This window comes from Chionomys nivalis, chromosome 4 (assembly GCF_950005125.1).
Source record: "Chionomys nivalis chromosome 4, mChiNiv1.1, whole genome shotgun sequence".
NCBI lineage: Eukaryota > Metazoa > Chordata > Mammalia > Rodentia > Cricetidae > Chionomys > Chionomys nivalis.
The window spans coordinates 48,329,126-48,354,594 of NC_080089.1; the positions used below are offsets into that span (position 1 = coordinate 48,329,126).

At 44.8% G+C, this 25,469-nt stretch overlaps 1 protein-coding gene across 3 annotated transcripts in view; it reads left to right on the forward strand.

Moving 5' to 3' along the window:
- Positions 1-17,255: 17,255 nt before the first annotated feature.
- The window catches only part of Drd2 (dopamine receptor D2), a 63,640-nt gene continuing 55,426 nt past the window's right edge, over positions 17,256-25,469 (forward strand). For 2 of the 3 annotated variants that reach the window (XM_057767624.1, XM_057767626.1), the window contains exon 1: positions 17,256-17,387. The gene's annotated coding sequence lies outside the window, so the exon portion shown is untranslated. The remainder of the gene's footprint in view (positions 17,388-25,469) is intronic. The other variant, XM_057767625.1, reaches the window with a different exon arrangement.

Sequence of the window (25,469 nt, forward strand, 5' to 3'; positions counted from 1 at the left end):
TGTAGTCACTGAGCCAGGCACAGCTTGGGGTCACGAGCTGACCAGAATTCAGAGCCCTCTGACCCCGCAGCCCTTTCAGCTGCCTGGGATCCTGCCAAGCATCGCCTGAGCCCCATCTGACGTACAACACCCGAGTTCCAAGCAGTGGTGGGAAGGACTCCACTGGCACATGGATGCCATGGCTGCCCGGCACCTAACTCTTAGGTTTCCCTCGTAGCAGAAATGGCCCAATATAGTTTTATCAATAGACCCTTCATGGGGGAAAATTGAAATTGGTCCAACTTCTAGTAAAGAAATAACTGCAAGTAGGACATGTAGAATCTTCAGTTAGTCCTTGTATTTTCCCTATTTTTGTATTTCATAAATTGGGTAAAAATGTACTTTAGCTCTTACGTTGATCACAGGGACATCAATGCTACTCTGAAAAAAAAAAACGCTGTAGTAAGGAGGCCATTTGTTGGTTCCCGGCTGTTTAGCCCAAAATAATCACACATAAACTGTATTAATTAAATCACTGCTTGGCCCATTATCTCTAGTTTCTTATCGGCCAGCTCTTACATATTAAGTTAACCCATTTCTATTAATCTGTATATTGCAACTTATTGTGGCTGTGGCTTACTGACTAAAGTTCCATCTGGATCCGGCAGGGCTACATGGCTTCTCTCTGACTCCACCCTTCTTTCTTCCAACATTCACTTTAGTTTTCCCTGCCTAGATATTTCTGCCCTGCTCTGCTGTAGGCTCAAAGCAGTCCTTTATTAACCAATGATATTCACAAAATACAGAGGGGAATCCCACATCATCCAGCCAGGGCTACCTGATCTTTTTATTATTTCTCATTATTATACTTGGCTTATAAGGCTGCCTTTTCTCTACCCCTTTACTTCCTGATGGTGGCCAGCTCAAGATAAACTTAATAGACAGGTTGAGCAGACTGGAAATAGCCCAAGTGGTCAAGACCTCTGATGTGCAGGAGAACAGAAAAAGCTGAGAGTCAGAAATGGGTCTTGTCAAGCCAGACTCTGCTGTTCATTTATGTTTGGATGGCAGTTCATTGGGTGGATTGGGAGGAATCCAGTCATGGTGGATAGCTTTGGAGTCCCAGTTTATGCATCTTCACACAAAATGGCCATCCTAAAGGAAGACATACTGACCTCTCATATAAACTAGCACAGGAAAGATGGACATGCACCGAGAACATGAACCAGTTAACTTGAGAGAAAAGGAATGGTGCAGAAGGGTTGTGAATGCAGGGAGGATGTAGGGGAGGATGGAAACCTTTGGGATGAGGTCCTCAAGGATGGAGTCTAGTAAATGGAAAGTTGGAACTGATAGGACACGGAGAAAGAAACATTAGAAAGGGTTAGTGGACTCCTTCAGCTGAGTTTCCTTGCCTGGAAAATAAAAAAGTGAATAGGAAAACAAGCCCAATCCTACTGAAACACAGCAGTGTTTCTGAACTGCTGGCATGTCTGTCTCTAGAGAACACCAGCAGCAAGAGCCTGCCTAGGGGGGAAACCAGGAACAGCTATGGCTGTAGCAGGGAGGAGGCTGCTCCAGGGGGTTGGTGTGGAGTTGCCTGATACCTACACTGTAGGAGATGTTTGCCCTGCTGAATCTTGGTCAAGTTACCAGTCCATTCAGGGATGCGCTTGTGTTAGCTGACTGCATTAGCGAACTAAGGAATTTTATCTTGTCCTTTATAAGCAGAAGTGGAAACTTTGGCAGTTCAGGGCATTGATGTATTGAGAGTCCAAATGCCACCCAGATTCTTTTGTATTTATGATTACTAAAACTTCATTTTTTTTAAAAAAAAATCATATTTTGTACAATATTTAGAAAGTAAAAATAACAATTCAAGCCATCTTGGGATGGATTTTTTTTTATTCTTTTTTTTATTCTTTTTTAATTAAAATTTCCACCTTCTCCCCGTTTCCCATTTCCCTCCCCTCCTCCCAAATATTGCCCCCTCCCCCCAGTCCCCTCCCCCTATCCCCACTCCTCTTCTCCTCCCCCCACACCATTCCCCCTCCCTCTCGATACTGAAGAGCAGTCCAAATTCTCTGCCCTGCAGGAAGACGAAGGTCTTCTATCTATGTCCAGGAAGGTGAGCGTCTAAACAGGCTAAGCACCCACAAAGCCAGTTCATGTATTAGGATTGAAACCTAGTGCCATTGTCCTTGGCTTCTCATCAGCCTTCATTGTCCGCCATGCTCAGAGAGTCCAGTTTCAACCCATGCTTATTCAGACCCAGACCAGTTGGCCTTGGTGGGCTCACAATAAATCAGTTCCACTGTCATAGTGGGTGGGTGCATCTTGGGATGGATTTTAAAAAGGAAAAGTAGGGCTGGAGAGATGGCTCAGCAGTTAAGAGCACTGGCTGTTCTTCCAGAGGTCCTGAGTTCAATTCCCAGCAACCACATGATGGCTCACAACCATCTGTAATGAGATATGGTGCTCTCTTCTGGCCTGCAGATGTACATGCAGACAGAACACTGTAAACATAATAAATAAATAAATAAATCTTTAAAAGGAAAAATAGGTGAAAATTGAAATCAAGAAAGTTTTTTACATGATTTTTTTCTGGATAATGCCAAGGGATGCGAACAATTACATGTTCCTCAAATTCCCTTGGAGGCTAGGAGGGGTGAAACCCAAGGTACAGTCAGTAGGAATTAGATTATTTCATGTTTTCACCTAAAATTATTTTTGGTACAGCCTGAGAATTTGTTACATTATACTGCCTGTAAAATGCAGTAGGAACCAGAGTGCTCCACTGAGTTCTTCTTCCATGCACCTGTTATGCTTTGATGATCCTCACACTTTGTTTCATTTCCACAATCAGCTGAGTGTGTTCTTTTCATGCTTGCATGGGAAAACCCAATTTTCTCCCTCAGGTTTTCTGTGACTATTTCTCAGGTACTTTTGAGTATCCTGTTACAGAGTAGGAGAGTCTCCTTGAGCTCAGAATTAAAATTGCCCTGAATTTTGAAGATTCCCATATCTTTCATGTATAACCCGAGGTTTAAATCTTTATAAGTTGACGACCATTGTTAATTAAGTAGGTTTTATTTTATTTTTATTTTTTTTATTTTTTTTAGTTTTGTGCTTGTAGTTGGTCTGACATAAACAATCGGACTCGGGCAAGGTGAGAAGTTAGAAGAGGCTCCCAAGAGCCTAGCCTTTACTGACGACACATTTTACGCAGTATTCCAAGCTTCTATATGTAATTAGTAGTGGATGGTTCTCACATCGGTTTGACATTTGGGACGAGGGATGTCTGTGTCTGAGGCCTTCTCTGCTGTCAGAGTGTGCACTTTGTGAGTGCACAGTGTCTCTCCCTAACTAGTCAGCTGTAGAGCATGGCCCCAAGCATGGCATGGGGCCCTGGGGGCTCGAGAAAAATAACGTGTGTCACACGTGGAACTTGACTTACCAAATAGCGCTTTATGCATTTTCTTTCTAAGATCCCCATTCCCATTAGAAACCGATAATAGTCCTGCTGATAGTAGCAAATGCCGTAGGGGCTTTTGCAGCTCATAAAATATCAGTCATGTTACAGAAATCCTTTACAAGTCACAGGGTCAAACTATTGTTAACAACACCATCAAATACTTAAATAGCAAATGTTAAAAATAAAAAGGTGGTCTATACACCACCCAAGTCCCCACATACTATGCTACGTTTATATTGTGTAATTCTAACTTAAATTTTTCTCACTTTAAAGGATAACGCTTCTTCTGCTGCCCCAAAGCATTTTGCCCTAAAGGAGACACAGTCTAAAGTATATACTAAATGAAAATATATCTAAAAACCAACCAGTGGAAAGGGCCTACTGTTCTAACATGGGGACAAGGTTACGCTTGTGTCTTTCTAGAAAACAAACAAGTCCCAGACGGCTCCCTGTAGGGAAAAAGGGTCAGCTAAGGATACCTACTCTGGTCCTGAAACCAGAGATAGTGAAAGAAACACACCCTGACCCTGAACACAGATCTAGTGGAAGAAACACACCCTGGATCTAAAACCTGAGCCAGGGAAAGAAATACTTTAGCCTTGAACCCAGAACCTAAGAAATACAACCTGACTCTGAAACCAGAGCCAAAGAAACACACTTTGGGCCTGGAACCAGAGTCAGTGAAATAAATACACCCTGGCCCCAAACTAGAACCAAAACAGCTAAAAAGGATCAGTGAAAGAAATACAGTTTGGTCCTGAAACCAGAACCATCTCTGTCCCTAACCAACTAAGCCAACCAATCCCTGAGCAGGAAAACTAACCAATCCTTGAGCAGAAAATCTTTTTCCTGGGACAGCTCTGCCCTAGGAAGCCTGTTCAGTTCCTGGTTGTCTGTTCTCACTCTGGCGGGGACAGCCACTCTCCTGGACTTCTTCCTAAATAAATCTCTTTCTTAAAAGACTTTTGGGTGAAGATCTTCTGCTGGCACAGAACAGAACCTTTCCTGAGATGTTCTCTTAGGACCGGGCTGAGAAAAAAAACAAAACAAAAAAACAAACAAAAACAAAAACAAAAAACAGAAGAAAGTTATTATATCTGCCGGGGAAACTCCATTAGGGGTGGATAGGGAAAAGTAACTTTTCACCAGAGCAGGAGGAGATTGCTACATCTCTGCAGGGGCTTCCCCTTTAGCAGAATAAAGCAGAAGCAGTAACATCTTGGGGTGTTGTTGAGTAAAGCAGAAGAAACAGCTCTTGCTAGGACGTTCTCTTAGCGGAGCTGAACAGAACTCAGCTGTGATGGCTCTGGAGGAGTGGGACAAGATTGCTATATCCTACCGGGAGACCAACCCCCAGCTCACCCCAGCTTCAGGTATAGCCTGACACCCCAACAAGTCAGGATATCTTTTCCTCTAGAGCTGTTCTAGTGCAGCTCCAGTAATAGCCTGACTCCCTGACAAGTCAGGATGCTTTGCCCTCCAAACCTCTCCCACTGCAGCTCTAGGTGTAGCCTGACTTTCTAACAAGTCTGAATACCTCTACTTGTACTTCCACTCATGCATCTGAGTAGGAGAGTACTCCAGAGTACACCGGACAAAGGAAGCTTCTGTAGACAGACAACTAACCCATCAGACGAGATATTTCAAGAGGAAGACTAAGCCAATGACTTAGGAAGACACAACACTACTGACCCCCCCCCCCATGATGCTATTATGTTTACTGACTATATTACATGTTAATGTAGAATCCAAATGCCTTTGGCAGGGGTGTCAAGAGGCTTGTGTGTAACAGGAGACAGTATACTGTTGTTTTGTCATACTAAGGATTGTTTTTATCTTTTTGGACCAGTTGTCTGGACAAAAGATGGTATACAATATAGAGCCACATGAATGGGGGACATTTTGGTTAGACTATTCTAATTGATCAGTCTGGATGCAATAATATAGATTTTTAGCATACTTCAGTACTCTTTAGAAAGCTTTGATAGTGAAAATTATAGATGTTTGAAGACAGAAAAGGAATATCTGCTGTATTGTCTACTCAAGCTGGTGTCACTGTTCCTAGAATAGTGTATCTGCTGCTAATTGTTCAGAAAATAAACTCTGGCTTCCTTTGGCCCCCGGCAGTCAACAAGAACAATCTTTTTGTGTCAGAGGAGACCTGTCTAGTCCTGATCTTTTAAAAAAATGTATATAGCATAGGAGCTATTAATATGCATTATGAACAAGTAAGGGGACAAAATAGAATTGCATACCTGTATTCATAGGGCTTCTCCTGATATTCCTGTCAGTGGTGTGTGTGTTTTAAATCACATTAGGCTTTGAATGTACTTATATTCGTCCTTTCTGCAATTCCACTGCTAATGACACCCTTTCCTTTGGTAGACAGCTACCTTTGGTAGACAGCTTACCTTTGGTAGACAGCTGCCTTTGGTAGACAGCTGCCTTTGGTAGACAGCTACCTTTGGTAGACAGCTGCCTTTGGTAGACAGCTGCCTTTGGTAGACAGCTGCCTTTGGTAGACAGCTACCTTTGGTAGACAGCTACCTTTGGGTCATTTTTCCCCCCCAAAATTCTACTTATACGGCCCTTCCTGCATATTATAAAGGCTTATGTGGGAAGACCATATCACACTCATTTTGTTCAGTAGATCTTTGCAATCAGTCAATAGAATCAAGAGAGCTTTCTCTGCTGATTTTGATAATTCATTGATCTAGTGGATCCTGTAATGGTGGCGCCACAGCCACTTTTTTTAAATCGCCAGTGTTATGATTTCAACCAGACCAACATGGCTGAGCACTTCTGGGTTCCAGGGCCATGCATGTGCGCCCAAGCCTTTAGGCATAGCCCACGTGCAGCACCTACGTTTGACACAGCTCTGTGAGCCCTTGCACGTATGTGTGAGCCCCCAGTACGCATGTGCTAGGCAGCCTTTAAAAGCTGGACACGCCATCTCCAGTTCTCTCTCTGTGCACACTGACCTCACCAGGCCTGCACAAACACACCCCACCCCAATAAACTCCTAAGTGGGTTTGTTGCATATTCCATGTTTCCTTCTCACTCGCACCAGGTAATTTCAGCCAGTCCCAGGAGTGATTACTGGAATATAAAAAAGAGGTTTCAAAAATGACCCTTATATTAAGTAAAACTAGTATTACAGCAAAAAAAAGGTATTAGGAGAAATTAGTCAAGAGATAGGCAAATTGAGAACCACAATTTTACAAAATAGAGCAACTGTAAATTATCTGTTGCTCAAGCATAATCTTGGTGGTCAAAAATTTGCTGGTATGTGTTGCTAATGTGTCATAATGTGTCTCATACTATAGATGGTGAAATTAATATTCTGTGTAAAGAGATAAACAAAATCTCTCAAATGGCCTTTGAATGCCATTATGGTGTAGATGGCTTTCCCCTTTTCTTTGTCCTCTGTTAGCTTTCCTTATAACTCTCTTATACTTGTCTATGTTAGACTAGCCGTGCGGGCATGTTGGGGACCAGCCTCAATAAAAATGCCTCTTGCCAGGGTAGAGGCATGGGGATTTAGAAAGTATTAGTAAAGAATATGATGACACAAATGTAAATAATAAAACAGAAAAAAACATAGAATAGTATCAGGAGGGAATTCCAGTGAGTACTGAAATTAACCCATGTTTAATCTCCAACTGCTTTAAATACTCCTGGCCCCAAAAGGTAGGACTAAGGCAAAAAACTGCATTAATATGATACAAGGAAATGAACAGACCAGTTGAAGGTCACAAGCTGTATCCACAGAACAAAACAAATCACACTCAAACCCTAGACTAAAATTTTCTGTAGGCAAACCACTCCCTGGGTGGAATCAAAAGTTATCTTTTTAAGGGAACTGGAACTTAGCTGGATCCTTAGACTTTTGTCTGGATATTAGCCACACCTGTTGATAATAGCCTTGAGAGACCAGAACTCTCTAGGTGGGGGCTTTGTTTGAGGTAGAAGCACAATAACCTTAAAAGAACTAGAGGTGAGCTCCAACTCTCTGTCCTTTGGTCAACAGGGAAATAGGCTCATAATTTTTGGCCTCCACATAGGGAGCACATTCAACCTATTACAGCTACAATTTTCTTTTTCAAAAAATGGGAGATGTAGGAGGCACAGAGGTTCTTTTGTTCCGAGATAAGCACTAGGGAAGCCAGAGATGTTAAACATAGAGGATCATCTCTGTAAAGGGAGAGATGTTCCCTCTCAGAAAGCTGGGAGTAGACACAATTAACAGCCTGGTGAGTTTTGTGCTCTCTGTGTGCCCATGACCACCTCGAACCCTCTTCCAGACCTTTATTATGAACTTTTTTATTTCAGAAAGGCTACAGAATCCATCTTTATGGAAGATGTCATATGTACTTGACAAAGACTTTTGATGTAGTCTTGTCTTAAGCTTTATTGTATACGTGGGATTGAGGTTTTTTTTTTTATCACTAGGATACTTTCCACCAAATTGTGTTGTGCTTAAATATGTCTAAAATGAATGACTTGGGGTCAGACTTAAAGTTTGAACCAACACTGGCTACTGAGTCATGTTGAACTGAACTACCTTCTTGTCTCCCATGGATTGTTACTCTGTTGGCTATGGTGTTCAGAGACCCACACATGTCTTAGTCAGTAAAGATTTGCTATGTAAGCATGAGGACCTAAGCTCTGTTTCCATAACCCACATATAAAAACCAGATGCAGTAGCATGTACTTATAATGCCAAAGCTGAGAAGCAGAGACAAGGCAGATTCCTGCCACTTGCTGGCCAACTGAGCTTGGCAAACCAGTGAGTTCCAGTAAAACTGAGAGATTTTTAATCAATCAATTCATCGATTTTAAAAGGTAGGAAGCACCTGAGAATGATACCAGAGGTTGTCCTCTGAACTCCACGTTCATATATAAACACGCATAGGTACCTGCCTACCTACCTACCTACACACACACACACACACACACACGATGTCTTTATTACTTTTTATTGCTCTGATGAGACACCATGACCAAATCAACTTATTGAAAAAAGAGTTTACTGGGGGCTTGCAATTTCAGAAATTTAGTTCATGACCATCATGGTAGGTGGCGTGGCAGTAGGTAGTCATTTATGGTGCTGGAGGAGTAACTGAGAGCTTACTCTGATCCTCAAACTGGAGACAGGAGAGAGAGAGAGAGAGAGAGAGAGAGAGAGAGAGAGAGAGAGAGAGAGAACATAGTGTCACAAGGAGGCCATTTGTTCATTTCCCACCTGCCCAGACTCCCAAAATAACCACACAGGAACTGTATTAATTAAATATTAATTAAATCACTGCTTGGTCAATTACTTAAGCATATTGCTAGCTACCTCTTACATCTAGAATTAACTCATTTTCATCATTTTATATTTTATCATGAGGCTTGTGGCCGACAGGCAAGGTTTCAGTGTGTCTGTCTCTGGTGGTGGCTCCATGGCTTCTCCTTGATTCTGCCCTTAATTCTCCCAGCATTCAGTTTAGTTTTCCCTGCCTAGCTGTGTTCTACCATATCAGGTCAAGCCAGTTTCTTTATTAATAAATGGTATTCACAGTATACAGAGGGGAATCCTACATCAAACATAGGTCATTTGAAACATCAAAGTCTGCCCTAACCCCCAGTGATACACCTCCTCCAATAGGGCTATACATCCCAATCCTTCTCAAACAGTTCCACCATCCCAGAACAAATATTAGAACGCATGAGCCTATAGGAGCCATTCTCATTCACACCACCACATGATATAAAGCAACTTCCTACATATTCATTGTTACATGACTATACATTTACTAACACATTACTATGGAAGTGTACAGATCAGTGACATTAAGTACGTGCATACTCTTGTGAATCCATCACCACCAGTCACCTCTGAAACTATTTCACCTTCTAAAATTGAACCCTGAGCCTTTAAAATAGTTTCCCCATTCATCTCTGTCCCCAGCCCACTATCTGTGTGAATTAACTTCTTTGGGTATCTTGTATAAGTGAGATCAGGCAGTGACTGTCTTTTTGTGAGTAACTTTAGGTGCCTTCAGTTAGATCAGGTAGTGTCTTTCCTCTTGTGGGTGAATTATTTTATTTAATATAATGTCTTCAGAATTCATTCACGTGGTATCATTTGTGTGTGACTCCTCCTTTTAAAAGCTGAATAATATTCCATGTGTGTACATATTATAGTTTATTTATTCATGTTGATATCACCTCCGTGTTTTGGCTATTAATGTCGCTGAGGGTGGAGTTCAATTTATAGAGTGATCACCTGCCTACCATGTGTAAAACACTATAAAAACCATGCGTGGAAGCAGACATTTTATAATATCAGGACATAGGAGGTAGAGGCAAGAGGATTAGTATTTAATGTTCAAGGCCAGTCCAGGTATTTGGAACACCCCACCAAAAAAATAAAACAAATAAATAAAAGACAAAGTAAAAGTCATCTGTTAAAAATATTATTTCTGTGAGCATGGGTGCCTTTCCATAAGATAAGGAAATAACTATATGGGTGGCAGCACTCTAATGTATCTCTTTCATAATGGGGAAGAATTGTACAATTGAATTTCTTAAAGTGGGTCGCGCCTGTCTTTTTATTGTTTATTGTTAGAAGGATGTAAGAGCTATCAAACAGTCCATTTCTCACTGAGGCGTAAAGCCCCATTACAGTCTGCTGTTAAGGAAATTGGTCTGTTAGGGTGAATTTCACACACAGCTGTCAAAGCTCTCCAGTAACTGCTCTCCTGTGTTGTGACAAACAGAGCCCTGAACCTGTGTCCTTCTGGAAGAGCCTATGGCATCAGAGTGAGTAGTCTAAACCCCCCTCCCCTCACTCCCTTCACTTGGGTTTTCCATCGCCGGTTGTGACTCTCAGTAACTTTAGTAACTAGGAACACGACACCTCTCTCAGGGTTTCTGTATCATGACAGACACCATCAAGCACATAAGGCCAAGTTCGTTGCTCTGCTTTATCCTCTGACCTAGCTGATTGCCTTTCATGCCTTGTTAGCCTTCCCAGGAAGCAGTCCCACGCCAGATGCTGAATCTGCCAGCACCTTGATCTTGGACTTGACAGAAATTTCAGTCAATAAAGTGATTGCAACACAGACATAAGAACCTTAGCCTAGATCCCCTAGGACACTCAAGAGCATAAGTCAACAGCTCAGGCATTGGGGAGTCAGAGACAGGTGGATCACTGGCTGATCAATTTAGCCAGATTGGTGAGCTTCAATACAATGAGAGACCCTGTCTTGAAAACTAAGGTGGAGAAAGGTTGATGAAGACGTCTTATATTGACTTCTGGTGTTCACAAGGCACACATATGCACGGGCCCACAGAAATGTATGCATCTAACCCCACACCAACAACAAAAGTAGAGGTAAACTGAAGATTTAGGAGGCATGTGAGATAGAACATCTTAGCCCCTGAGCTCTGCAGCACACAATTAAGGAGTTAAGAAAAACCATTACTGTACCCCCCTTTCCAGGAAGCATATGAGGAAAAGGGGTGTCTGGTTCCCACCTGACCTACTTGGATTGGAGCCAGCTCAGTCTGGTGGTCAGGGAGGCACTGGATGACCTCCAGAGGGCCCCCTCACGGGAAGCTGGGAGTCTCTGGTGCACAGCCACTGCTTGGCCACAGATGTTCCCTGCCATCAATCACCCAGAGCATCTGCTTGCTGCACTGCTTGTTTAAAAAGCAAGGCGTTTGCTAATTGAAAACTAAAAGATCCATCCGTCTCACTCACAGGCAGCATGAAATCACTCAGCCATGCAGGATGTGGATAAAACAGGCAGGGTAGAGGTGTGGTGTCTTTGGGTGGAGGCCTCTTCACCGACATCATCTGGCTCCTGCTTCTGTCTCCTCAGACAGCAAAACAAACCTCCCCGCTTAAGAGCAGCCAGAGTGTTTATTAAGTCGAGAGCTCACCTGTTATCCTCAGGGCATTCCAGAGATATAGGTATCGTGTGTACCAGGGTAAAGATATGAACACTGAGACCCAGAGAGATTAAACAATTTAGGCAACATCTTTTAACTGTTGGATAACAGAGGCATGACACCAGACTAGATGAAACTTCATACAGGTGTGTGGATATCTGAAAAATGTGAGCCTATTTACACATTGACCAAAGGTTAGAGAGTTGGAACTTACCTCTAGGTCCTTCAAGGTTAGTGTGCTTCTACCTCAAACAAAGATCCTACCTAGATTTAGACCAGAGAGTTCTGTTCTTGTAAGGTTATGGCTTCTCAACAGGTGTGGCTAATATCCAGCCCTTGTATTTCAGGAATAGAGAAGAAGATGTGTTCCTACCTCAAACAAAAGTTTAAGGATCCAACTAAGGTCCAGTTCCCTTAAGGAGATAACTTTGCATTCCACTCAGTGGTTTGCTTATAGGAAGTTTTGGTCTAGGGTTTGAGCGTGATTTATTTTGTTCTAGCAACAGAATGTTTAACTGTGGGTGTAGCCCGTGACCTTCAACTGGTCTGTTCATTTCCTTGTATCATGTTAATGCAGTTTTTTTGTCTTAGTCCTACTTTTTGGGTCAGGGGTATTTAAAAGAGTTGGAAATTAAACATGGGCTAATTTCAGTACTCACTGGAACTCTCTCCTGATACTATTCTATGTTTTTCCATTTTATTATTTTCATTTGTGTCTTTCTATTCTTTACTAATATTTTCTAAATCCCCATACCTCTACCCTGGCAAGAAGCATTTTATTCGAGGCTGATCCCTTACAGAGGTAAGTTGAGAAGCACCAAGTCCCTCTTTCAGTAGATTTTAAGAACATGCTGAGGGCTCAAATGAAACAATGGGATCCAACCATATCATTTTTGAATGTTTGAATGCTTTAAAAGCAAATGTGAAACATGTTGATGTTTCTGGTGGTCCTAACTGTAATGGTCTGTCCAGTACCTTTAAGAGACAAGTCACACCCACTCCCTCCCCTGTCCACCAAGGCAAACTGATCTTCAGCTTCCAGCCTGAGTTCCTTTTCTGTTTCTCTCTTGAAGAGGCAGCTTATGTCTCTCCCTTCTCCCCACTTCTCCCCTCCTCTCCTCTCTCTCTGCCTTTTTCTCTGCTCTTCCCCCATCTCCCTTTCCCTTCCATAGTCCACTAAATAAATATTCAACTTTACTCTGCATGGTGTGCCTTTCTGTCTCAGTCTCTCACCTGGCACATGCCTGGGACCCAGCTGCCTCTATGGCCTGCTGTGGTTTGGGACCCACTGCCTGCTGCCTGCCACTGCTCAGGGACCTGTGGCATGGTCTCATGGCCTGCTGCCCACTGCCACCACTGGGGGACCTGCAGCATTTTATTTAAACCATTACATTGGTGCTGTCATATTTGGTAGGTCCTCCCACCCCTCTCCCAGGGTCGGGATCTGGAACCGGATATATTTTTCTACAACAACCATGTGTTCCATATGCCTGAGCACTCTATGCACATGAGCAGCTTTGGTGGTGAGTTTCCCCTTCTAGCTCCCATTACAACCTTAACAGCTATGGTTGAGCCCTTTGCTGCTTTCCATAGCTAAAAACGTGACTGGCCAACCCAGGGTCAGTCCTCCCATATTAGCACTGCCCACGATCTGTGGTACATTCAACTGGGGGCCCAGGGTCTCTCAGGTTTTTCTTTCTTCTGTTTTCTTTTCTTTTGGACCATTCATCAGTGGTCCCCACCATGAGAGACTGCTCAGAGCAGCCTCTAACCTCTCTGGCTTCCAAATCACCCAGACTGGAGCCAGTCAGGCTTTAACACCTTATCTGTAGAGAGAGGACACTCTTCTACAAGCTCTGCAGTGTTTGCTGCCATTATACACCCTGCCTATAGAGGGGAGACATCCCCCTATGAGCCTTGTGGTGTTGCCATTTCTGCAGGTTTTCACGTTTTCCACTATGGTGTAATAATGCCTCACTCTGCTGAGGTCCTACAGGCTCCACTGGCTCCACCTCCTCAAACGGTCCCTGCTACTGCTACTGCTGTCAACAAGATTGGTCGGATCCATGAGGCAGCTGTTTTCAATTCCAGCTTTTGCTCTCTGCCACGACTTGTGGTATGGCACCTCGGCAGCAGGGCAGATCATGCCTCTAGGTCTCTCTTGTTATTATGTTTAAAACTTCCGCGGTTTAAGAAACATAGTTTTTCCATACAACATGTGACCACCACCATTTTGACTGAGATCAGGTGACCTTACTGCTATCTTAACTGAGGTCAGATGACTTCACTGTCATATTAACTGTGAACCAGGTCAGGTGACCAAGTCCCGCCATCTTTACTGAAGTATACCCTGCCTGGTCCCCCCAGTTTACTTATGTTTTTGTCTTTAAATTCCTCTTGCTGACTCTGTTACATGTGTGTTTTGTGCAGTGGCATGACTTTTGGTAGGGCCCACCAAGAATATCCACTTCACCCAATTCCTGTTCACTCTGTATGTGTATGTTCATACATGTAACTTAAATGCACCTATGTTTACTGTTAAATGTTATAATTGTCTATTCATTGTATCTCATTTCAGACTACAAAAACAATGTCTCATGTTTTAAACTGGTAGGTACTTTTAAGTCTCTTACAAATATACTTTATATTTAATTCAACCCTGCTTTACCTGTTAAGTTTAGCCAGTACAGTCAAACTTAGACTCAGCTCCCCAGGCAGATTCTATGCTGTAGTTACAACTCATCTATACCTGATAAACAGCCCTCAACTGCTCAGAGATCTGGGGAATATGGCATGTAAATATTTAATTATTATTAAAAGGCTTTTCATAACAAAAAGAGACAGGTTGGCTCCTAGCAGCAGCATTCTATTTCCTACAAAGAAGACAGAAGACAAATGGGCACACAACAATGTCCATCTGCACTTTGTTTCAACTGCCAAGTGCTGACCACTGGGGAAAACTGCCTTTCATCTAAACTGAACATTTCCAGATGTGGACAGAATCGCTGAATCGACAGCCTAGCTGCTCAGGTCAAGGTAGGCTTGTCTTCCTACAGATTTCTTAGTTCACAGGATTTTCTAGAGCCTGGCAGGCCCTGCACTAAACAGCAAAAGGCAAATATGACCCTCAGTGACCATGGAGACCTGAGGCGTAGCTCTAGGTCCAACCAAGTAAGTTCTCTGTCATTTAAAAATCAATAGCGCAAGTAAAATTTTATCCTTATCAAAAATCTCTAATGCAGCTTGAAAGCTGAGAGGTTTTGTTATTTAAAAGGAAAACCTCACCAAACAAATTTCAGCAAAATGCAAATACAAGTTATTAAGGTATATACCTACAAGTTATAAAGGAGTGAGGACAAATACACACTAGGAAATTTCTCTCTTACACTGCCTTCCATAGTCTTAAAAGTACTTTTCATTGTGCAAAAACATCTGTCACAATCATTCTGCTGCTGTCTCAAACTTCTGTTTTCACAAATCCAAGGAATTCTTGTGAGTTCCAGGGAGCCAAATTAAAGGATCCACCTTAAACAGGTCAGATACATGCCTCTCGATTCTCTGGTCCTAATTTTTTTTCCCCTAAACTTAACTTTGTCCTCTGTTTGCCAATACCTTAAACAGGTATAAGAAACACCAGACATTTCCATACCACAAACACCAGACAGGAACAAAGAAACCAGATACCCCAGCATGTGACCAGCACACAGCTTTCTCAGGTCTGCCTCTCCCACCCCCAAGATGACACTCACAAATAAGCAAGAAGCAGTCTTGAGAATCTGCTGCCCCAATTCCTTTAACCTATTGTGCCTAACCTCCTGCCTTTTTGTTATAAAAAAGAGATGGGGATGTAAGTGTCTGGCCTGTCCCTTTAAGAGACAAGCCACTCCTACTCCCTCCCCCATCAGCTGAGGCAAGCTGATCTTCAGCTTTCAGCCTGAGTTCTCTCTCTCTCTCTCTCTCTCTCTCTCTCTCTCTCAGAGGCAGCTTCTGTATCTCCCTTCTTCCCACTTCTCTCCTTCCCCCTCTCTCTCTGTGTCTTTCTGCTCTTCTCCCTTTCCCTTTCATAACCCACTAAATAAATATCCAACTTCATTCTGCATGGCGTACCTATCCATCTAGGTCTCTCACCCACAATGAGGCTTCCTGCCTGGGATCTGGCTACCTTCATGGTCCACCATGGTCTTGGGACCTGCTGCCTGCTGCTGCTCAGGGACCTGTGGTGTAGTCTCATGGCCCACTGTCCACTGCTGCCACTTGGGGACCTGCAGCATTTTATTTAAACCATTACACTAACACTTCCCTACCAAGCTTAAAAAACATCAGGGAACAGGCTAGATCCAGAGCATAATGAACAGGGGCAGGGGAGAGTACATCATGTTCACTCAGAGCTTCCTCTCCTCTGTCTTCATCGATAGCCATATATAGCAGACAGGGCCAAGAACAGGCAACATTGCATTTCCTCATGGTTTCCCCTCCTTGAAATGCCTCCATACAAGGTCATATCTAAGGAAAATGTGCCACGTCTCAGGAGGTAGAGACTGTTCCTCTGCTCAGTCCCCATGGGGTTTGGAAGGGCACACCTTCTCTCTGGACTACAGTTCTCCTCTTCCAAACCAAACAGGGATAAGTTGCATACCAAGGTCTTTTTCCAATCCCAGTTTTCTGGATCGTGTGAGTCAATGGAAGAACTCTCTTCTTTGTAGCTAAGTGTAGGGCCAACTTTCTGCTACATGCGGACAGTCCTCTGTGCTGTTGTTGGAATTCTGCGCCACCTTCTCCTCGGGGACTTGCAACGGCCCTTGAATTCTCATTTTCTCTTGAGTTCTCCATGTTGGTGTTGCACAGCACCTGTGTAAGCCCAAGTATTTTCGTGGAATTCTCTACTCTGGTGAATTGATCCCACGTGAGAATAGGGACCTGGCTTTGTCCTTCTTTGTGACTTCTAAATCTGACACAGAGGCCAATGGAAGCAGGACAGACAGCACCAGCTGCATGAAAAAGATGTGAAAGAGAGAGGAAGGAAAGGGCAGTAGGTTCCCTGGGTGGGAAATGACCCCGGGAAGGGCCCAAGAAGACCGTGTCTCTTTCCCCTTCTCCTCCTGCTGTCCTGAATACGCACCTCAGTGCAGAGACAAGGGTGAGCTGGAATGTCCAGGGACTTCTTTCTTTATAGTTTCTGTCTTAAATCAGCTCTGCCTAGGTCTTCCTCTGGGAAAACAGAAACAAGACTAACTGTTATGAATTTTTGGACCTGAGGTCTGTACACAGACCCTGGACGACCTTCCAGAATCTATTTCTCCTTCAAAGACTTGATGTACCACTGGTAGTGTCTAGCCCAGCTCTTGGCCCCGACTCCTTAAAGGCTGGTGTTGAGAATGCTGTGCCAGAATAGGTTTAGATGGATAGGGTATTACTTGATGAGTGTAGGGGGATACTAGTGGGCAGTCCAGAGCGCAGGCTGTCCTCTACCCAAAGCCATGGATGAATGCGCTGTCTCAGTTCTCTTCCGTTCCTTCCCCAGGCCCGACAGTGTAGAGATTGCACTCTACAGGCCCTGGGTGGGTGAGGCCTGTCTCATGGGCGGGGCTCCAGGATCCTCGTGGCCGGGGCGGCCCCGCCCCCTCCTCTCGCGCTCACAGCGCTCTGGCTCCGTGGAGCTGTCCAGTCTCAGTGCCGGAGCTGGTCGCCTCTCTCACACAGTGCCACCAGCCCGCCTCCGCTCCTGGTTCCCCGCGCTGCGCTCCCACCCTCCCGCCCTGCCCCACCCTGCCCCGCCGCGGCCCGTCCACTGTTCCCCGCGGGCCCGAGCCGGCCGAGCGGCTGCCCGCCGGGGATCTGAACGGCGCGGCGGGGCCGGGAGCTGAGGGACCCGCAGAGGGGACCGGCGGCCCCGGACGGCTGCCGGAGGGGCGGCCGTGCGTGGATGCGGCGGGAGCCGGAAGCGTCGAGCAGCCGGTGCCGTCTCTGCTCCCGGGCGCCCTATGGCTTGAAGGTAAGCACCTGAAGGATGGAGCGACAAACCGCCCATGGCCTCTGCAAGGATTGTAAGGAGAGGAGAGGCAGAGACCAGAGCTGAGCGGCCGGGAACAGAAGTTTTTCAGACCACTCTAGCGCCGCTTGTCCTGGAGCACCCTTTCCTCTGAGTCTCCGTCGGGCAGATTGCTCCCCAGGCATTGGGACCTCGGCGGATGCCACCCGCTTCTTCTTCCTCCTTGGCATCCTTTGCTCTACCTGGGTAGGAGTCCTTATCCCTTAGCCGCGGCTTCGGAGGGTGGCTGATCCTCAAGGGTTTTGGTAGGACATTGTCCTCCGTAGGACCCCAGGCCCCGCATCAGAGTTTCCCACCACCCTAAAGGAAGAAGGGCTTTGAGCATGTCTGTTGTTGGTGCAACCTGAGACTTTTCAAAGGGCAAAAGCCAAGGATGATGGAGAGGCGACTTCCAAGAGCAGCCTTCCAGAGTTAGGCTTCCGCTGTCCTTGGTGCTGAATCTCTGCTCTCTGTTCATTTCTCTGTTACCCACTCCGGAAGAAAGCCCGGGATTTCAGACCCTTTTCCCCCCTGGGAGTGCAGGTGACTGTGGGGGCGGGGGACAGTGGCAGAGGGTGAGTGTCCAGCTCTGGAATGGATCAAGAGCCCCGCTAGGTCCCCATGCGGAGATGAGGAGCTTCTTCTCTAAATGTCAAGCAGAACACTTCCCCATCCATCCGTTTTGGCAGCGGGCAGCCTGTGAGGTTCCTCTTGAGGAGCAGAGGTAAGAGAGCGCGTTGCCATCTACACAACAGGCTTTGCCATGGACACAAGGCACAGCACTGCAGCTCCCTGGGGATAGGCCCTTGTTCTCAGTCACAGGGAAGCTGCCTGAGCAACTCATCCTTTCCTAACTGGGTGTCCTGCTACTTTCTGTTCTGGGGCTCCTGAGGTTGGATGAGGCACTAGCCAGTTTGTGGACTCCCTCTCTAGGTCCTTCTGTACATACAAGCCCTTTACAGCTTCTGATCAGGCTACAAACCTTTTAGGCTAATACTTGCTCCTCTCCTGGGGAACTAGATGTTCAGCGTTGCCCCCAACCTCTGCTTCAGATGCAAATACTGTGTTTATACTTGATTCATCCTGCCGCATTAGGGCCACTTGAGCAAGCTTTCTTTTCATCTTTCCCATGTGCCGCTGTTTGATGAGGGTGTCCAGAGAACGGCCTAAGTGAATCCAATCTACTTCAAGAGAATCGGGAAGCTGATTTGTTGGGTCTCAGCTTTGGGCTTTGCTGTTTCATATTCACAAATGCACTACAAATTTGTTTTCTGTGGGCTTTGATAATATCTCTGAGCTCAGATGTGGAACAGGAAAGAGATTTGAGAGGGTAAGAACCAGAAATACGTAGGGACCTCCCAGATGTGATCTTCTTGCTTGTTAGTGGAGCCAGGGATTAATCCCAGGGTCCTATGGACACTAAGCAGTGATCCTGCTATTGAGCTACATCCCCAGCATTTCTCAGTTTTGGTTGCCTAAAGAATAATCTGATTCCATCAACTGTCTTTGCCTGGAACACAAAGATTCTGATCTGCTGTAGAGGTCCTAGGCAGCATTTCCCTGAGGGATTGCAAAGAAGAACTTTGCATCTGAATCATCTAGGAAGATGGTTAAAAATGCATGTTTTTGCTTCTTTTCCAAATAAGATCCTGAATTAAAATCTAAAGCCAAGGCCCATGAAGTTATGTTTTAACAGGGATCTGGGTGATATATGTGTGTGTGTGTGTGTGTGTGTGTGTGTGTGTATCCATGCTTCAGGGTAATCACCTCTCACGAAAGCTCAGACTTCTAAGAGAGTCTATGTGGACATTTTTAATAGATACAAATTATCCATTAAAAATTATCTCTCATTTATCCCACTCTCTCCTAAAGTTCATGTTAAATTCTTCAGACATGGGCCTGGGGGTGGAAAAACCATCTACCTAATTCAGTCTCTTTGCTGGCAGCAAAGGTGCAATCCAATTTCCTATTCTCCAGGCTTTGATTTTTCTCAAATGATTTTTTTTCCTTCCTAAGAGTCACCGATATAGGTGCAGATGGCCCCATGTAAATATTATCTTTCTCTGGAGGCCAACCTAATGAGTGCCTCCTACTTTTTCCCTCTTGTGGGTGATGGTCTTTCCTGCTAGCACAACTGCTCTTGAAATGCCAAGGCATGATTAGTTCTGCCCAGTAGCACGTCACTTCCCAAGGCTGGTAGCCACTCATGCTCTCTTGGCAGTGACTCCTTAACGCCACTGATTTGAGTCTTTGTTCCATAAACTGGAAGGTTTGTGGGGATGAATCAGCCATCAGTCTTCTACCTTCCGAGCTGGATTATTTCTGTTTATAACATGCAAATGTAATCTTGAGAATAATTTAGAGAAGCCTCAACGTGAGAGAAACTCATTGGCTCCTCTTCTGATACCAGGGAAAGTGGAGGGGAGCTCAGAGTCTCATAAAAAAAGACTGCTTTAAATATTTTCAGGATCAATCTGCTGAGGCCAAACGGGTCTCATGTCACACTGTTCTCTGAGAAACAAGGACAAGGGGGGAAAAAGACACACGGACTTTGCCTGGAGAGAGCTGTCTCCATCTCCCCTATTACTGAAAGCTGCACTATGATATTAAGAAGTGTGACTGTGAAAGTCACACAGTGTCTGTATATGGGTCTCTCTCTCTCTCTCTCTCCCTCTCTCTCTGTGTGTGTGTGTGTGTGTGTGTGTGTGCGTGCAAGCATTCATGCACACATGAGCCTGTGGGATGAGTATGACATATGATTAGGCATCCTTGAGCCAAGCCCCCCGTCTGGAGACTCATCCTTTCTGATCTTCTCTTCCCTCTTTCCTTTGGGGTCAACAGCTACAAAACTAGAGCAAAGAAGGTGTTTTTTCCACCTTCACAGGTTATGGAGAATCCAAGCTGAGATTCTTTTGAAGCCACATTGGCAGAATCTCTCAAAATCTGGTTGCTATCAGACATTCACTCTTTTGTAAGGTTTTAGGTCTTGGAGAAAACTCAGAATATGGCCCAGTCATTCATATTTCTCTCAGATAACATTTATAGAACTTTAGATTCTTTGGGCTCCTTGGAGGTCATGCTGAGTGACCTTGTAGCCTAAGAGGGCAACAGTTCCCCAGTACTGAGCTTCTCTCCTATTACTCTCTCCCAAAAGAGTGGTGTCAAGTTTTTAGTTCCTGGACTCTCTGGTTTGACTTATTTACCAAACATTTCAATCTTACTGGATGCTCTAACAAGGACCCTCTGGGTACATAGGAAATGTATGAAAGCCACAGACACTAGAAAAGAAATAATTTGGGTTAGCTCCTCATCAGTAACTCTCCTCTGCGTCTCTGTGTGTTACCACTTAGTTAACTGCTAAGCAAGTGTATCATGTTCCCTCCCTTTTATCCACAAAAGGTATCTTATGGCCCTGGGAGTAGCCATGGCTTGCCTTTGGGCATATGCATCCCTCCAGATTTCCATGATAATTTATAGAGAGACTGGGGTTGTGGAAGCTGTTTACTCACCAAGTCTGGGTTGTAGACTGATGTTATTGCTGTACTTTTTAATACCTCAAAGAGTGCTGGAGTCCAGTGTGAATATTCCCTGCCTTTCACTTCTCCCCATCATTGGTGTAATTGATTTTTTTCTTATTTAAAAGACACAATAGAGTCATATTATCTAAGCACATAGGCTTGGTAAATAGCTTGTCAGTGTGTTAGAATGTAGGAGAAATAAAGCTATAAGATTCAGACACTCAGTTTACAGAGGAGTCCAGAGAAAGGAGAGAAACTTGCCTGTTGGATAACAGGTTTTGCTTCATTTTGTCCCTTTTGCCTTAGTCTGACAAATGGGTTAAATTGACACCCTTGGTAGGCATGCTGCTCCTGGGAGAGAATATTTCATTCTTTCCCTAGGAGACACAGAGATGGCCTTCTTCAGAGGAGTCAAGGCTCTTGTTGTCTCCAGTGTACAGGGAGGAGCCAGAGATGAGTCACCGGGGCATAGGAACTCCACGAACTCCCCTAGGTAGAAGAGGCTATATTGCTGCAATGCCCCCAACTCAGTGACCTGGAGGTTGATTGGAGACTATGGGGCAGTGTGTGTGTGTGTGTGTGTGTATGTGTGAAGGTGGGAGCAGAGGAGACCTGCTTGTGGGGGCTCTCACAATAGGCTGGTATAAGAATACACTGAATACAGGCATCAGTTTCAGGTTATATGGGCAATGTTGCTATAATTTTAGGGTATCTTCAAAGGACTTCCACTTTTCCAAGGAGGTGAAGAGGGAAGTCTGCTGTCTGCCCAGGTAAAAAGAGAAGGGAGGACCTCTGACTTCCCTGGAGCCCTGGAATGATGTCAGCTTGTTCTCACGGAGAGGCTTTAGCCTCCAGTGGCTCAAGGCACTGCCTATCAGCATAGAACTGCAGCTGTGGCCCCAGGGACTCTCCACTGTAGATGTCTGGAGGACAAAATGAGTCCTGGGGTCCCGTCTATTCATCACTGAGCTCCTTCAGAACGTGCCTGCCCCGCTTGTTCCTGCCTCTGCCTTGTTGTTATTATTTGGGTCTAAAGTGGCCCAGCAGGGGAAAGGCATTAGAAATGAAATTATTTCTGTTGCATACTGTATAATTGCCTCAGTTCCTTCCTGCTACCCCAGGCAGCAGCATCACGAGCAGTTCCTTGGGAACCCTTGGTCTGGGAAAGAGCCTCCTCACTCACAAGTTTCTTTCGAATGTTTGCTTATGACAAGTGGGTCTGCTCATCAGCAACCCTCCCTCCACTTCTGGCCTCATCACCACAGCATCCAAAACTCAGCCCTCCCTTGCTGAGGGCAGGGCATTGTGCTCAACACTGGACAGGTGTTTTCCATTTCAACTCACCATCTCATAAGAGCTCTAGAAATGGTTCCTCGTTATCCCTCTTTGGCAGAGAAATATGCATGTCCTTAGAGAAATAAGTGGCTCGAACAAGGTCACACAGCAAAGGTGTGGGGTGGAGATTTAAGGCCAGGCGGTGTGATGGTTAAATAATAGACCTTGCTGACTTACGTAAGTGGCATAAATAATGAGAAAGGGAAAAGAATGGGGATGGGGATAAGTCTTCTATTTCTTTCATGTATGGGGAGGTGGGGAGAGGGAAAGAGAAATGTGTGTTTGTTCATGTGCTCTTGCACGCATGTGCAGAGACTGGAGGAGGATGTAGGTGCTCTACTTAATCACCTTCTGCCTGATTCCCTCAAAACAGGGTCTCTCACAGAAACTGGAGCTTGCCTTTTTCAGCTAGACTGGCTGGTTCCTCCTCCATCCCTCCTGTGCCGGGGTTATTGGTGTGCATGGATATGACTGGATTTTATGTGGGCCCTGGAGATGTAAACTCAGGTCCTGATGCTTGTACAGCAAATGCTCTTAACTACTGAGCCATCTCTTCAGTCTGGATAGTCTTCTTTAATAAATGAAGTGCGCATAGATTTTGGAAATGTTACCAGGGAAGGAGAAGATGCATGGAATTACCTTGTGGCTTCTTAAATTTGGGACCAGCTGAGAAGTATTGCTTCGTCCCCGCTCTGACCTCCTTTGGATGCAATGCGCCAGGAACGTACCTCAGCGAGCAACAAAATCCTAGGTGCAGGAGGCAGGGACAGAATGAATGCAAAACAGTCTTCCAAGCCTTTCACATCAGAGGGGGGGAGCAAGGGATGAGGAGTGGATAGGACATCTCTCAAGCTGAACTGAAGCTTGGTGATGTGGCCTTCTTTCCCACATCCGAGTGACTCAGTCTGTCTAAGGAATAAAAACAAACTCGTGTCGATATTCATATCTGCTTGTTGATTTCTTATAATAGACACCTGGATTGAATAGTCACTGGTCTCCCGGACTCAATAGATAAATAGATAGGAGTGGGTGGTCCAACCAATAGAAGGAAACTCCTGAGAGCCTCTCAGGACTAGATGATTGCTGCTTTTCTGGTTGGCAGAGACAGGAGAGGTCTGGATTATCATTGATTAGAGTGTCTAACCTGCTCGTGAGTCTCTCCAGGTTCAAAATAAGGGAGTCAATATGCTTCCTAACACATTTAAATTGCCCCAGAATTCAGAAGCACCAAAGACTCTATTAAACTGAGAGAAAAATTATATTTACCTAGAAAGATGCTAGGTTTCTAGCTTTTGAATCTCATCACGTGGTTCATGGATGATGTGTACCAGCAAGCTCCTGATTTAACCCCTTAAAACAGCTTAGGGTAGCAGGTAAGCCTACGGACTCTGACCTCAGAGGAGTCGAATGGAGTTTAACATTGACGCTTTTTTGCTTTGTGATTAGAGGCAGACTGATTAATATCTATTATCCTGGGTTTCTATATGTATGGATGTCAATGCTAATACTGCTTGGTGATAATGACCAAAGGTAACAGGCAGAATAAGGCATTGAAAATGCTTTAATTATTTATTCTTTTGAATTTTTGAAAATCGAAAATTGACATTTGCTAAACCCTGTTTAGCAATCTCTGGGTGCTCACTGTGGGGACTGCTACTGCTAACTACCTTCCCCCCAATTCACAAGCTGATTTTACATCTCTGAAATGACATTCCTAAGACTTCCACAGAATTCAAGCCTACACTTGGTTCTTATGCTCTGCATTTATCATTACCAAAATTATTTGGCTGGCACTTGAGACTCACCCCAAGGGAGAGGGTTTTGAGTTACTTGTTACCCCTGTGAGTTGGGCTCTGTCGAGCTCCCATACCACCCCACACAAGCCAGGAGGAGGTGTCAACCCTCCTCGTGATGGCTTTACGTGGCCTCACCACCCCCAACCACCCCAAGTCCTTCACCTGCTACCTTGTGGTTGATCCTTCCTGACTGGCCGAGATGTGTGGTGCAGTAAGCAGTCTGAGAAAGGTCACTTTTGATTTAAGATAAGAGAGAAGGGCTGAAGAGACGCTCAGTGGTTGAGTGTTCCCTGAGCAGGCAGGAGGATCTGAGTTTGAATTCTAAAGCTCATGTAAAAAACTGGAAATGGTCAGGTGCTTTTATAATCCCATTAGCATGGAGTGGGCACAGACAGGAGTATGGCTCAGATTTTCTGGATTCTAGCCTGCATTTGGTAAGAAATTCCATCTCCAGGGAATAAGGCAGAGCACAACAGAGCAAGAGCCTCTCCCCACCATATCTTCTCTGACATCTGTACCTGCACACATGAACATATATACCAGCAATATACAAAACATACACACACACACACAACCCGAACAGCAACAAAAACAGTCTCACTCCCCCCAATAGAAATCCAACCCATATACTTTGCATCTTCTGGGGATGTTAGTAACAGAAAAAATGCCACTCATGTATTGGATGAAGCACAGTCCTGCCTGAGAAAGAAGTGCCATTTGATAGCCTCTGGTGGCGATGCTTTCCAATTCAGAAACCGACTTATCCTCTCAGGCCTTTTCATTCGTCTACGAATCTTTCTGTGGGAAGGACTCTTGTATGTGATGTAGTTATGGGCTGATTACATGTGCTTGCTTCTCAGGGATGGATGGGAAGAGATTTTGGAGGGTGTGGTGCAGATTCCCAGGTCAACATCCTCAGTTGTTCCTCTTTTAGATTCTGAGCATCTTCAGATCTTTCATTTCATTTACAGCAGGTCCAACAAAAGAAGTATTGATAAGCAGAAAATAGCATTCAGGGCCTAAGAAAATGATACAAGGAACTCCGAGGTAGATCCAAGCTTTGATACTCAGATTTTCTTTAGTGATATATTTAGCCAGATGCCTGATATGACTCTGGGTAGGAGATAACACGTCTCTGGTCAGTGTTCTCTAGGTAGCTGGGGAAACTGGTAATGTCAGTGGCCTCCAATCATTCTGGCAGCTTCCTTAGGTACAATCCATGGTAACCAATGTTTTGGGTGGCCCTCGGTCTTTCCACCTCCTGGCGTTCATGTTCTCATGTGATCAATATATCCATGAGCAGGGAACACCGGTGAGCCAACAGGAGAAGGCCTAATGGAGAGAATGTGATTTCTAAAGAAAAATTCAAAAAGGATCCCAGCTTCTACCAGGTTCTT